Source organism: Aphelocoma coerulescens, chromosome 2 (genome assembly GCF_041296385.1).
Source record: "Aphelocoma coerulescens isolate FSJ_1873_10779 chromosome 2, UR_Acoe_1.0, whole genome shotgun sequence".
NCBI classification, from domain to species: Eukaryota; Metazoa; Chordata; class Aves; order Passeriformes; family Corvidae; genus Aphelocoma; species Aphelocoma coerulescens.
This window is the reverse complement of record NC_091015.1, coordinates 7,965,734-7,981,198: the sequence shown is the minus strand read 5'-3', so window position 1 is coordinate 7,981,198 and position 15,465 is coordinate 7,965,734. Positions and strand designations below refer to the sequence as shown.

General features: G+C 45.5%; 1 long non-coding RNA gene across 1 annotated transcript in view; it reads left to right on the top strand.

Moving 5' to 3' along the window:
- The window catches only part of LOC138105598 (uncharacterized), a 30,539-nt gene extending 16,728 nt beyond the window's left edge, over window positions 1–13,811 (top strand). Inside the window, exon 3 of the long non-coding RNA XR_011148550.1 lies at window positions 13,522–13,811. This is a non-coding gene — a long non-coding RNA (uncharacterized lncRNA). The remainder of the gene's footprint in view (window positions 1–13,521) is intronic.
- Window positions 13,812–15,465: the final 1,654 nt, after the last annotated feature.

Sequence of the window (15,465 nt, the reverse complement as noted above, 5' to 3'; positions counted from 1 at the left end):
TCTGGCAGCCCTAGCGGGTGTCCATCTGGGGAATTATACAGGTGCAGAAAGGAGCAAGTGTTTCTCTTCTTGAAGGTCTGTGTTGCTTCTGCCCTTCCTGGTGTCTAAGGACATGCTCCCTCAACCAGCAGATCCCTCTGAGGTGCCATGACTGGCCTGCCCACCCCCCAAAGCACTGTGGGAAAAGCTTGACGGAGGCTGACATGTGAATGCAGATAGTAAAACACAAAGACTTCATTTGTTTTAAGGGTTATGCCTAATCCTTTCCCTCCTGGGGCCCTATTTTTTTGAGTCCAAATACTTGTTACAGGATTCAGCTTCTAGAGGCAGATGTAGCACTGGCAGCTTCCCAGTTGTAAGAGACCTGGAGGAAAATTTTGACTGTGTGGGTCCTCACGTAAATGCTGGTGAGCTTGGTCATGGCTGAAGCATCCCCAAGCCAGGGGATCCTGCCAGCTGTCCCCTTGCTGTGCCATCAGACATGCAGGTGCAATATGTGGGCACTCAGAATGAATGTGTTCAGGCAGACCCTGCTGAGATCTCCTTGCAGGAGGAGCTGGAAGTTGCTTTAAGTACAGGGATTCACATGCCTCAAAGACATATGTGCATAACTTGTCCGTTTGTTTGAAAAGGGTTTTATGAGTTCTTTGGGTTGTTTCATAGGCATGTGTAAACTTAAATTATAGCAGAAGTAAATTGATGGAGGAACTAGAGAAAAGATCTGAAAATTAAGTTATCCTTTCCGTTAGTCAGTGTATTCTATTAAAGTAGTTTCATTTTTCTTATTTGGTTACATCACTTGGTAAATTAATTCCTGATTCTTCAGTGTGAGATAGGAGGAAGGAGCCTTAACTCCATACAGGCTTCAAAAGTGAAATCTTTGCATGGATGAACTGGGCATCAGTCAAAAGTTGCATTTGTCTGGAAAAATCTAGGGTGAGAAGTATTGGTCCTTTGGAGTCTCCGTGGCACCTCAGGCTCTCTGCCAATCCCTCATGATTTCTGGGGTTCCCATCTGATCCCCGGTGTGGCACATCTGAAGCAGGGACCACCTCAGCTGCCTTTGCAGATGCACAGGGCCTGGTTAGAGTAGGTGTGAGCAGCAAGAGCCCCTGAGGCTTTGCCAAGGTGAAAGGTTTGGTTGAGCTCTGTGTTCACTGAGGCCAGCTCGGCTTTTGTAAGAAGTGATAGATGCAAACATCTGCTGGCACCCAAAATGCTGCCTGCCACGAGAGCATACAAGTCTGAGCTTTGAAAGCAGGTTTACAGAAGGGCTGAGCACCTCTGGCTGCTGGGAGCAGGGCTGGGGGATGAAGGGGGAAGATATTTCTAACACTGATGTAAAAGATGATACTTTTTGATTCATTTTCAGAAGCCCTTTCTGGCATGCTCACCTCCAAAATGCTTCCTCATATGCAAGGAGCTGCTTTGCTGCTTTTGGTGCTGACTAGTGTCTTCCCAGACAGAGCTGCTTGCACTGGGGAATGCCACTGGCTACTGCCACCCTTGTGATGGGAGCAGTGCTGTGAGAGCAGGACAAACATTTGCTTTCCAGTGAAAATAAATACAATGCCAGTTTCTATTCTGCTTGGGTGAAATACCTGTTCCAAAGGGATCACACGTGGAGAGTGATCTGAGTGGGCTAGCTCTTTCTGTAAAACTTTCCTTCCCAACCAACATCCCCTTTCTGTAAGTCTTCCAATTTTCAATAAAACTTCCAGTTACAGTCTCCTGTCTGTAAAGCCTCCCTTTAAAACTTCCAGTCCCCAGGCTCAGAAATGGACCCAGTTATACTGGAAAAGTGTCAGATCAATATTAAAAGGTGTGATAACCACCCCTGGAAAAAAAGAGTGTAATTGGTGCTGAAGTGAATAGCTGCCTATGGCCATTGGGAGACCTGGTGCTCACTCCATGTTTGCTTTTTCCCCTCAGGACTCGGTGGGTCAGTCAGCAGAGCAGGTGTCCTTTGCAGTCTGAGGGGAGACACCCTGTTCAGTTAAGCTCACACCAAGCCTCCACTGAGAGCTGAGGCATCTCCATAGAGGCAGCAGTTGAAGCTTTGGATTTTTTTCTGCATCTGAGGTTCATGGTGCTGCTGCCAGGTGGTGATTTGGGGCAAGCACCATCCGCAGCCAGCCAACAGGAGAGTCAAATCTGCAGTGGGGCTGCACGTGTTGCATGGAGCTCCTCCTTGAGCTCTTCTGCTGGAGTTTTTGCTCAGTGCCCTGCAAGTCAGAGGGGTTCTGGGCACCTTCCCTAGCTGGTGCAGGCTGGCTCTGTTCGTTCAGCTCCTCTGCACACCGTGAGCCAAGGTGCTTGGGAAGGCCTGTGCAGCAGCACCCTTCTTCCCAGGCGTGCTCGTCGTGGTGGTGATTCCACCTGGCTCCAGCTAGGAAGGCTTTGGCATATATTGACAGTAATGCACACAGGGGGAAAAACTCCCCATCTGTGGTCACGGAGCGGAGAGACGAGTGGCTGCCTTTCTCAACAGATGGCATAACAAACTACACGGAACTCACGTCCCCCTGAGACACATAACTTGACATCAGATAGTTTCAAGAACATATTGAAATAAGTCCTCCCTGATGATCGCCGTGGCTTCAGACGCAGCCGTACCTCTCTCCCCAAATCCCTTGACAAAGCCATGGGTGATGGAGGCACAGCAGTTTTGAGGGGTCCCACCCTGCTGCCTCCGCTGGCAGCAGGATTTGGGGTGGCAGGCTGAGCAGTGACTGAGACAGCCCCCAGATGCCAGGGACTGGAGCAGCGGGGAGCTAAGACATTAGCACTGCTCTGGAGGTAGTAAGTCTTTTCAAGCTGAATAAGCTCTTTGTTCTGAGAAATTCTAGCTTTAAACATCTGTGGTAGGAGTTTTAGTGTTTTACTTTAGGGATAATAGACCTGGGTATGTCTAAATGGAAGGGGAGCGGAACCACTATGAGGAACGAGCACGTTCAGAAGTTGCTTTTGCTGTTGGGAAGCTCTATGCAGTGGAACGCTGCCCTACAGCTGGGCAGTGGTCCGGTCATCCTGGCCCTCACAATACTCTGGACATGTGAAGCAATGTTCAAATATGAGCAAATTTGAAAATTTAGGAGCTCAAAATCATTGTGGTCAGCAGCCCAGATAGATCCATCAGCACCAGAGATGCCTGGTGTGTCTGTAGGGGACAGGGCAGGACTCCCATTCCATGTCTGTCCAGGGCTTGGGATGCTTTGTGCCAGTACAGCCATCTCCTCAGAGATAGTGGTGAGTGAGAAAGAGGAGGAAACAGCCCACCCGACATGCAACTAGCGTCAGCATCAGATGGAGTGGGAGCTGATGGAGAAACAAACATTAAATTAATTTAGTTCACAACTCTCCTGTAGGGTATGGGATCTCCCTGTTTTCCCAGGAAGAAGTCTAGAGAGATTAATGTCAAAAAGATCCACTAATTTTGATGACCCAATTTGCATGCCTAATGACCTGATTTTTCTGAACACTTCACATTCTTTAGCATTTTATGTGCTGGAAGGACAGTGCCCTTGTTTTCTTTGACAGCAACGAGTGCTCAGCAGTTTTGTGAATCAGAACTTGGGGTATTAATTTATGCATTCAAAAAGCAAAACCCCACACAATTACTGAGACGCAGCTTTCAATGTATGGTTTGGATGACTTGGCAGTATCTCAGAAAAAGTCTTCAGCAGGGACAGCGATAGCAGCCAGTGCCCCAGGACACCATTCAGCTGCCTTCACCATGTCTCCTTCCTCTTCAAATTTCCTGCCTTGTTCACTGGGCAGCTTCCAGTTTCAGCAACAAATGAGAGGGGAATTGAGTGGACACAGGGCTCTTTCCCAGCAGATACTAAGGCAGGCGTTTACAAACTTCTGATTTGAAACCTTAATATATTAGTGTGATTACTTCTGTAGAGCACAGCATCCTCTTTTTAGCTCTTTTATTATTTATGTTATCCTATTCTAAAGAACTTACACTCTGTTTTAACATATGACAGAATCACAGAGTTGTTAGGGTTGGAAGGGACCTCTAGAGGTCATCCAATCCAACCCCCCTTCCAAGGCAGGGTCACCTGGAGCAGGTGACACAGGAATGTGTCCAGGTGGGTTTGGAATGTCTCCAGAGAGGGGAAACTCCATGACCTCCCTGGGCAGCTGTGCCAGTGCTCTGCCACCCTCAATGTTAGGAAGTTCTCCTTCATGCTAAGGTGGAATGTCCTGTGTTTTAGTTTATGGCCATTGCTCCTCATCCCGTTGCTGGGCACCATGGAAAAGAGTCCAGCACCATCCTCTGACACCACCTTTGAGATATTTATTTGCATTAATGAGATCCCCTCTGTGCTAGTTTGAAAACAAACCAGTGGGAGGCACCAAGTCAGAATAACAATTTAATGGAAATTAAAGAAAAGGAAAAGAAAGTAAAAGAAAACACAGACAGAGTCAAGATACAACCTGAGTCCCTGTTAGGCAGGGTGGTGGTAGCAGTCTGGTGGAATGGTGGCTGCAGTCCTCTGAAGTGGTGATCCTGTAGTAGAAGGGGTCTGCTCTTCCTCAGAAAGTCCAGTGGTGGCTGTGGGGCTCCTGTCCTCTGGAAATCCAGTGGAGCCAGTATCTTTGGTGCTCAGAGTCCCAGATTATATCCACGATGGGATGCTTGGTTCCTCCCTCTGGGTGGAGCATCTCACAATGGGGTAATGAGTCATGAGGCCAGGTGTTGATTAGGCTCATTAACAGAAGATAGTCCGGAGGGAGTTATCTCTGAGTCATGGGGCAGGACAATGATGGGCCATTAACAGCAAGATAGTCTGGGGGGAGGAGGCAAGGAAACACTGCCCCACCTGATTTCCACAGCTCATGAGGATGGTAATAGAATACACCTCAACCCAGGACACCCTCTCAGTCTTGTCTTCTGCAGACTAAACTGGCCCAGCTCCAGCATAATTTCTTTCCGCTTAGTGAATCCATGCTGCCTACTCCTGATGACCTTCTTTTCTTCTACATGCTTGGTGATGCCCTCCAGAATGACCTGTTCCCACACCTTTACTGGGATGGAGGTGTGGCTGACTGGCCAGTAGCTTTCTGGGTACTCCTGCTTTAAAGTACTGAGTACTCCCTTTTTTTAAAGTTGGGAGTAATATTCCTGCCTTCCTCCAGTCGTTGGGCACCTCTCCCATTCTCCATGGCTTTTCAAAGATGGAGAGTGGCTTAGCAACATCTGCCAACTCCCTTAGCACTTGTGAGTGTATCCCATCAGGGCCCATGGATTTATGGGTGTTGTGTTTTAGCTGATCTCTAACCCAATCCTCTATGACCAAGGGAAGTCTTCTTTTCTCTTGCCTTCTTCTCTTACCTCGAGGTCTGGGACTCCTGAGGGCTGATGTCAGCAGTAGGACTGAGGCAAAGAAGACATTCAGTAATTCCACCTTCTCCATGTCTTCCATTACCGGGACACCCAACTGATTCATCAGCAGCCCTGCATTTTCCTTAATCTTCCTTTTGCTGCTGATGGAGTATCTCTGTAGGTTCCTTCTTGGGTTCTGCAGTTATGTGTGTGGATTTGCACCTGAGGAAGCCCTCACAGGCCACCACTGTGGTCCTGCAAGGAGCACTGCCATCAAGAGTGGAAGCTTTGTCCTTCCCCCCTCCACCACTGTGCCATCGTGGCAGGTATGTGCCTGGGTCCAGAACAGAGGAATTACTCCAGCTAAGCCCTGAGGCTTTCATCCATGGAGCTGAAATAGAAAACACATTGGATTTGGACAGGCTGCTGAAAAGGAACAATATTGCTTCTCTTCAGCCTCTTGCCGTTGGTCATACCTGTTGGGTGCTGGTCTGGCCCCACTATGGATCAGTACAAGCTATTCAAAATATCTTCCTGGGTATTTGTAGGACATTTTCTGTGTTGCTGATCCCAGCATAACTTGTACCTTGGCACAAGGAAAGTCCATCCTGTGCCAGCAGGTTCACTTTTGCTGCAGGTACATATGCCAAATGTAGACTGTGCTACCTGCACAGGATGGAAATCCTGCTACTCAGTGGGAAATCTGTCTGATCTGCACCTGGGCTGATCTGTGTCACCCACAGAGAACCTAAAATGCAGCAATGTTCAGGAGAAGTGGGTGGTCTTTCGACTGTGACATGTTACACACAGGTTTAGACGGTGAAGGAGAAATACTGGCGGCTTGCTTGAAATCAAATGTCAAATAAAATCAACACAATTTAATTAAAAGGAAAAAAAAATCTTTCAAAAAAATCTTTGAATTAGATTGAAGACTCTATCTCTTAAGAACATACAGCAAGCTTAATTCTTGATGTTACAGTTAAATAAAGACATACTTATCTGATTAGCTGTAATCCTCTCATGTTTATTCCTTGAGTCAGACCTTATAAAAATGTATCTGAAATTTAGAAGTGGGACCCAAGGACAGTCTGCACCTGGTCTCTGTGTCTGATTGCAAGAAGATATCTCTGCAATGTTACCAAGAGAAAATTTCTCAGCTGTTTTGATAATCTCTGTTGTACTCAAAGCTGAAAAGTAAAACAAATATATTTGTCCATCTCCTTCCATGGTTACCAGTCCTCACCCAAGTGTTTTGGACTTTCCCTCCTTGTAACAGGTGTGGAGCACCCGTTTGACCAAAATCCCAAGACCCTGTGATAAGGGGGCTGGAACTCTTCTCAGCCATAAACAAGAACCTCCATCTGACAGCCCTGGTCCCACAGTTTGAGTTCCCTAGAAGGGAGTCCTACATAGTATCCTCATTTCAACCACCATCATCCTCACTGGCTGAGCACAAGGACTGTGCTTTCTGTGTGACATGTCCTTGCAGTCACCCTGGGGCCATCTCCATCACATGTCTGGACCAGTTGCCCTGACTCCATGTGTAGTCAAGATAGAAGTTAGTAGGGAAATCGAATTCATGACTCATCCCATGCCTGAAATAGGTCAGGCCATCAATGGAAATCACACCCTGGATCTTGCTCCCATGTATCTCCAGAAGTCTCAATTGCAGGTGTCTGATGGTGAGATAAAACCCATCCAAGGACACTGATCTTCAGATTATTTTCTGTCATGCTCATATTCTGACTATGGAAAAAATTAATGAAAATCTAATTGGTAACTGTATTTTTAGACATTTAAAACCAAAAATGGGTTGAAGAAGGATTTGCAGGGGTTTTTTTCTGTCTCTGCTCTGTTGGGAGTGCCCGAGCTTTCCCTTGCTGCCATTAGTGGGAGCCATCGCACAGGGCAGGGCAGGACCCGTCTCTGCCTGGGGCTCGCTCCTCTTCGATACTGGTTGGGATTGTCTGCTGCAAATATTACAGAAACCAGAGTCTCCGAGAATGCCTCAGGTGGGGTTGTTTTGGGGGTTTTTTCCCCATCAATTATTGCATTTGTTTGTGAAAAATTACATTTTCTAAGGTTCCAGAAATTAAGTAGTCCTCTGCCTACTTCACAGTAAATCTTTAACATCTACAAAATTAACTAGTTTGGATTTTCAGTTTAAAGTGACCTTTGCAGCCAGAAAATTGTCAATGTCTGCCATTGACCATTATTTCCCATAACATTTGTGTACTCACAGCTCCCTTGCCTGTGAGCAAATGTTACCTACCACTACTGAAAAATTGTTAGGTTTAGAAATCCCAAGAAGTGACATGCTGAGCAGTCTTCAGTTGTTGTATCAGCTAGCCATTTTCTCAAGTTTTATATTTCTCTCATGGTAAGAGTCCCATAATATATTACATCAGACATCGCAGTCTCACAGGATTGCATTGAGGCTGTTGCTGAAGCACATGTGGTAGGAGTGGAAATTGAATTTGTAGGCCACATTTTTAAAACACAGAGCCAGAGGTCCTCCAGTTATTTTTCCCATTTGCAATATAATGGCATATACAATGAAACTGCTCCTTTCTGTGGAGAAATGGGTCTGGTTGTGGTTCTTGCCCCTGCAAGCTGCTGCACTGTGATGCAAAAATGCTATTCCTCCTTGAGAAGATCCTCAGCCAGAAGACTGTTCCTCAAGTCCATTTCCCAGGGATTTGAGGAGCAGTCCAGCTTTCACTGAAGCTGGTGACAGTGACATTGCTTTTGGAGGGGGTAGGGTCAAGTCCTCCGTCAGAGCTTCGTTATGAAACCTCTCCCTGTTCTTTTTAAGCCACACAGATAAACAATCAAATAAAGCTTTTCTGACTGATTTGAGAGCACAGCTGTGATAAAGGTGTGATAAAAGGACCAGCTCCAAAACCTGTGTGATCATGGTGGTCCTAGTGTGAGTTACAGTAACATTTCACATCTCTGTTTATTTTAGTTAAAGAAGAAAAGTTTCAGTTACTGTAGACTTAACAGATTTTTATCTCATATAAAATATGCTTAGCAGAGGACACACTTGAGTATGGTTTCACTGTTAGCAGACCTTCGGCAGTTCGTGTCAAATATCAGTATAATGGACTTACACACACTATTGATTTAATGACAGCTATCACTGCAAGGAATTGATCTAATGTTTTCATTAGACTTTAAAAATGTTTTAACAACAAGTTCATTCAGAACTGGATAATTGCAAAGCCCTACATGGCCAAAGATCACATTCCCTATTGAAGTGTAGTTTAGATGATCTTTTTAGAAGATAAGTAGATTAATAATAATAGAGGCACAGTTGAGGGAAATTAAAGCTAGTCTTCATGCCTTAAAAACATAAATAAATTGAATTATCACCCATTATATTACTGGAGGGAATTTTCTGAACTTTTGAACAAATCTTAATGAATATGCAATGGTATTTCCCTTGCTCTTGAAGGCACAATGTAACTGTTTTTGTTGCCCTCTTCTATTTGTCTGTCTTTTTTGTTCCTTGCCCCGTGGGCATTAGCAGAGGTTTGTCTCTTCTGCTTGGGTTGGACATACAATTTATTAGTTTTCAGCAGTAATAGCATCTTTTGCCCTTGAGTGTGAACAGGCCTTGAAGGGGCATTTTGTGGGAGATTTCGGGACATGCTGTCTTCACAGACACAATGTTGGGCTGTCCTCCAAGGAAAGTTTTGCATTACTGGCTGTGACTGAAGCAATGCTGGACTGATCAGTGGCTCTTCATGAGGGCATTGCCTAAATATGAGTGGAGAAAGAAGTTTCCTGTGCTGATATGGAAGGTGCAGACACATTTCCCCTATGACTGCAGGTAGCAGTGGTTTTCTTTTCAAACTATCTTCAACTTCTGCTGTGCCTTAATCAGAGGCTCCTCCTTTCCAAGTACAATGATCAATATTCCATTTTTTTTGCTGACACTGGACCCATAAGCCGGTGCTCACTGAGATTGGTCATGGCTTGCACATGGTTCTTCCTTGGCATTGTGGGTTTCTTGCTGCTCTTGGTAAAGAACTACAGCTTTCAAGATACTTCTTGAGAGCCCACCCAATGTCTCTGTGCACCTGGGCTCTGATTGCCTGCAGAGTTTGTTGTGCTCAGGCCTTTGAGCCAAATCTTGGATATCTTACAGTGGATGTTTAAAAATAAGAGAAGACAACAATAGGGTCACTTTGAATATGATGATCTCAGCATTAGCTTGAGTAAAACCTGGGTCTTCCCTCCCACCTGTGGAAAGAATTACTTGTCACTAAAGGACATCTTTTCCTAGCAGCTTTGCTTCAGACCACATTCTATGGGGTGTAATAGTCCAGGAAAGTCTAAAATAAAGAGTATGTCTATTTCTCTAGACTGGTTATCAAACAGGGCAATTCTGAACTAACATGCCTATATACTACCTCAGGAAAGTCAGAAACTCCTCTTTCAGGGAATATCCTGACCTTTCACATAAGTCATGTAGCTTTACTGAACTCAGGGTTCTCTCTGACGGAATACATTCCCAGTATAACCATTAGTATCTGATTGGGTCCAACATTGGACCTGCATGGAGTCCTACCAAAGAACAAATCTGGGAAGTAAGGCAGACCCACCAAAAAATCCTACCAGACTATGGGATATTTTATTAGGTGTTCTCTTGTAGAATTATGTTTTGTAAGAAATACAGTAATAGATTATTCTAATGGTCAGAAGGTGCTTAAAGTGAATTAGAACAATGTCACGAACACACCCAATATCTTGCAGCAAAGTACCACCTCCAGTTGTTACTCCATTTCTGCCACTGAAAAGCTGCTTGCAGGCAAGTGAACTCCATGGTTAAACTGCTGAGGAGTTCAGGCACTCCAGCACAGCCTAAAACCTTTTGGCAGACAAAGCTCATGTGCTGTGGGGAGCAGTGAGACCAGAGGGACACTGTGGGTGTCCATGGGATTGCCCTGGAACAAGGCTTGGGCTTCTGAACAACACAACATTTGCTTTAAATAACTTCCACAGAAATTCAGCCACTCAGTCTCCATGTGTCCTTTGGGGCCAGGGTTTTGTATGCTTCAAGGTATAATGAAGATTAAAGGCAATATTCTTAAATGAGCAGGGAGATGCTTATGCCAAAATATACATGAGTAATCTAGAGCATGATACAAAAATGCAAATGCAAGAATAGAAGGAAATCAGGACACTGTAATGCATATTGCTTTAATTTGAGGAGCAAAGGGATTTGAGTGGATTTCTAGGGTATAATGCAATACAGAATAATACAGTGTTTATGTCAGATATAGATGACGGAATCTCCCAACAGATCAATGCAGGAAAAGGGTATAAATCAGTAGTATTGGAAGGTGTCACTTGAGAGCAAACCTATTCTCAAGCTGAGGTAATATTTTCTGATACTCCCTGTAGTTGAATACAGCTAATGTGAAAAAATGTGGGAGAGGAAAAAATAAATCCAAATGGCACTTGAAGGGAAAATTAAAGTCTAAAATAGCATCTTCAGGGTGCATCTTCTGTGCAGATGGGTCTGGGTGAAAAAGAGCACCCATCATCCCCTTAGCAATCATGAAGATGAAGCTGGAACAGCCAACTTTGCTGCTGGGACAGAGCTGAACTCTGCCCAGGGAGCAGCACCCTGCACTTGAGCACTGCCTCAAGGTGTGCTTAGCTCTGTGCACAAACCTCTCCTCTAACAGAGTGGCAGACACAGCCCAGATGAAATGATGGCGCTCCCTGCTTGTGAAGTGCCACACATTTCCTTCACATTGCATTTTTTCATTCTTTTTGACTGTGTTAAATCACTTTAAGTTAATGTGCTGGATACAAATAATCAGGTTTCTGTTGAGCATAGACTTCACTGAGAAAAAGAAAATTAAGAAACTTAAGTAAGAGAACTACTATTGCTGTCTCCAGTATTTGCTTCTTCTTCCTCATCTGTTGAGTTTTAATATGTAAATGATGGAGGATGCCTTCTGGCTTTGCAGTCTTTGTGAGAGAAGATTCTTCATGACAAATACCATTTTGGAGGAAAAGGGAATTTGCTGTTTAGTAGGCCCAAGATAGGACTCATTTATACCAGCTTTAAACCACTGGGCTCATTTCCAGTCATCAGTGATTTGAAATCAGACCAAGGAAGCACCAACTGAGCACTTCATCTTCTGCTTGGGCTGGACTCCTCCTGCCTGTTCTGCATGCCTTCCTAGCCCAGCTCTCCCTGGGTTGTTGTAATAATATTCCTAAATGAAAAGAAAAGAGAAAGATGAGTAGGTCATTCTGGGTAGAAGAGGATCTGGCTGCGGTGGAGATGTGTGCCATCCTGCCCTCCCAGTCCTCAGGGCGCATTTGCCTGTCTCACCTGAGTGCCTCACTTCACTCCTGGAGCCACGCATCTGAGGGCAGGAGGCATGGGCTGAGTAATTACCACTTTCCCCCCCCAAAATTCAACTTACGAGTACTTGTAGGGATGGCCTGCTCTGCCTTCAGAAATCATTTTACATGTGTCTGCCTGCTTTAGCTTCTGCTTGATTTCTCTATCTACCTAAAGCTTGGAGTTTAATAGATGGGTAGATAGTTTGAAGTTATCCTCTTGTGCATGAATGCCTGGTTTTTTTCAGATAAAATTTTCTGACATCTCAAACTTTTATCTTGAACATGTATTAGACAAGTTGCTTCATATATATATATTTGCAGTGTTCACAAAGAGATGGCTCTGTCAAAGATTCTGTTAAAAAATGCTTCTTTCCTGCACAGGCTGGAGGCGAGGGGAGGGGAGAGGTTTGTAAACGGCCCCCACAACCTCACTCTGACCTGGAATTGAGTTCACTTCAGGGTGAATTCTCAAATGCAGAGAGATGGAGAAGATAGTCTTGTTCTTGGGCCACCAGCTCGGATTTGAGGTGCGTGGTTTCCACTGCCACATGCCTGAGCCCTCCTGTGCCTCCAGTGTCCCTCTTACGGGGACAGAAAAGAGAACCTGTCCTTCCACCCAGCCCATGCCACAATTCCTTTGCAGAGCTTCTCAGAGCCTCTCCTGCTCCATCACCTGATGGTAGTGCTGGGCCACCCTCCTGGGGGCAGTTTTGCAGCAGGGACCATAGCAGATCCACAGTGGGAGGTGGTGTGACCTCCTCCTTCCCATCTGCCACTTGCAGATTTTCCCCAGGTTTCACATTAGCTGTTTTGCCTGGTGCCAGTGCAGCCTGCGTGGAAGCTCTCCCAACAGTCCTCATTTGGTGAGGAGTTATTTCATGTCCAGCCACACCAGATGCCCAAGTGAAGTTGACTAGGTGATGCAGGTTACCCCACATCCATGGTTATCATTGTGCTGTTAATCATAGAATGATTTTGGTTGGAAGGGATCTTACAAATCACCTGATTCCAACTCCCCTGCCATGGGCACCCACTAGATTGGGTTGCTCAGGGCTCCCTCCAATCACATATTAAATGTCTGTTCATTCTGATGGTCTAACTTTTTTCTCCAGATGCAAAATATGAAAGACCAAGGACTTAGAACCAGGACTCTTTCAATATTACCTTTAATTACTGGTGGTTTTCCTTTATAGTTTCCCTTAAAATGTTGTTTAAACATTTTCCTTTCACATATGATATGCCAGGTTAATTTTGGTTGAATTCAGTACCAAACCTGTCACAGACTATGGAGTAAAATACAAGTCTCTTACAGGTTAGAGTGTAATATCGAGTCAAAAAAGTTACCTTCATGAATTCACACTGCATTGCATTTGGTATAGTGTTTTTTATATCTATTATGAATTGAATTCTAAACTAGCACATCATCCTTCCCAGGGGCTGGGCCAGCCTAGGATTTGGCCAGTTCACTTTACTTTTGAAAATCAGTATTGTGCTGACAGTTGTCCAGCCCCTTGCAATGTCCAGGACTTACTGAATGTTCATATTAATGTTCCAATGTTAAGGCTTTTGAGTAGGTTCTCTTACATTTCTGTAACTAAAAGTTTAACACAGCTGAAACAGAGACTGGCTCTGAGGTGGGAAGGCAGCAAAGCATGAGCAGGGTGGACAGGACTGCTCAGCACTTGATAGGAATCTCTAACCAAGAGCCTTGTAGTAGTTTTGAGAAGGTATCAAACACCCTTGTTCAGGGTAAAAGAACTGCTAAAATTAGAAGGAGGATTAGCTTGGGAGCTCTCCTCCTCTGTCTCTTCCAGGACTGCAAACTGGGAAGAAGAGACCTGCAGAAGGAAACCCAGGAAGAAACCGCTGGAAAGGAATCAGATGGAGAGCTGAGAACCGTGCTGTGGTGTGCCTGGGGAGCTCAGGAAGCCGTGTGTCAGCTCCCAGCTCTCAGACTGGGCTGCAGCTCTGTGTTCCTCTCTTGGGGGGTTGGGTCATACGTGCACAAGCCCCCAGGGAATTTTGAGATTAAATGTCGCTCTCAGGAATGCAGTAACTTCACTTCTTTTTAAATACATTTTCAGCCCTTTGCCAGTGATTAAAGTTCAAGGTCGAGATGCATCTTTCCTTGTGGACATTTGCTTTGATTCCTGATGTGCTTTACTGAAAAATCTCAGACGTACAGCGAAGGAGGTGACAGCATGTCAGAGAAGTACATATTTAGTTCTAGCAGCAAGTCAATCAGACATCTAGGCAATTACCCTCTGCTCAGGATGACAACTGAGAGATGTGTTTATTCTGTCTACAGGAATCTCTGTTATTTTAGGATCCTTTCCAAAGTGCAACCAGTGCTAACTTGTCAGTACATGGAGACTCTAGTTTATGCTTTGGTTTCCTATCTGGGTGGGATTATTCAGTTATTGACTTGCTGGCCCCCACTCAACCTTTTAAATTCATTTCTACCTTCCACACAATTTCTTGGCAGGAGCTACAGGCTGTCTAAGCCGAAGCCCTCATATCTTCATCTGTGCTGATGAATCTTTTATCTGCTTTTCAAAGGGTATTAGCTCTTCCACGAGCTGTGAGGTAGCGCCCTGCTATCACTGCTGAGACTCCTGGGTTTGTTTGGCTGTGGTTTGGCATCTCCTACAGCCTGACACCAGGGTTTGCTGGTCCTTCCCAGGGCTTTCCACCCTGGAGGCCCTTGCAGAGACTGGGCACACTCTGCTTGTGCAGTGGGATCCCCGTGTAAAACCCTGCTCTCCTTTACATCCCTGTAAAGCCACTGACCTCAGAGGCATCACTGCAGGTCAGTACTGGACACTGGAAAGCCAGCTAGTGCCTGTCCTCTCCAGACCTACTGTAGGCACACTGCAGGCAGCCACACTTACAACTCCCGAGTCTGCTTAGTGAACTAAATATTTTCTGCTCCATGGGAGCACCCGGTGCCATATAAGCTGAAGGCTTCCCTCAGGCAATGAACAGATGAGTTTATCTGGAACAGACTTTGTTATCTTTTGACACTTTACTGGGGAATCAGTTACTTCTGTGAGGATAAAGGTGTTTCTGACAGTGTTTGCCTTTCTGAGCGATGCAAAGCCTCTGGCAAGTTACAGAAGGGAGCCCCAGAGCTCAGCTCAAGGGTTGGCCTCTGTTACTCCCCAAAATGTCCCCAAATGGGGCAGGAGTTAAAAGCAGCCTACGTGTATGGAACAGAAGCTCCCCCTTTTCCTTTGAAAAGGATTCAATATAACCTGTACTGCCCTGACCAGGCAAGACTCAGAGCACCCAGCTCCCCTGAGTCCCTGCAGTGTCACCTGAGCAGGGTGCTGCACCCTCAGGGGTGGGATGGCATCTGAGCCCTGCATGGAGACAACCCTCTCCCACCCCACTCAAACCTCCCCCCGCTAAAACTCTCCCCTCACACACCCCCTTCTCCCACTGCGAGGCTGGAGGACAAAGAGGGTTTTTGCAGGTTCAGGAGGCCTTTCTTTCTTTCTCTCCCTGGAAGCCTGGTTATTACAGCAGTAGCCTCTAGCTACATCTGTGAAGAGGAGCACCTCCACCAGGCACCTCCTGTAATAATGACTTCTTTTTTCTTTGAACTTGCGAGGCACTGTGGTATGACATTAAGAAGGTGAATCCAAAGAGGACCATAGATGTAGGGTCATTCCAAGTAAACCCTGACGGGACACAAGAGAGGAGTAAGGTAGCAGAAAAATGATATGACAGCACATAATTGCTGATATGTGCAATTA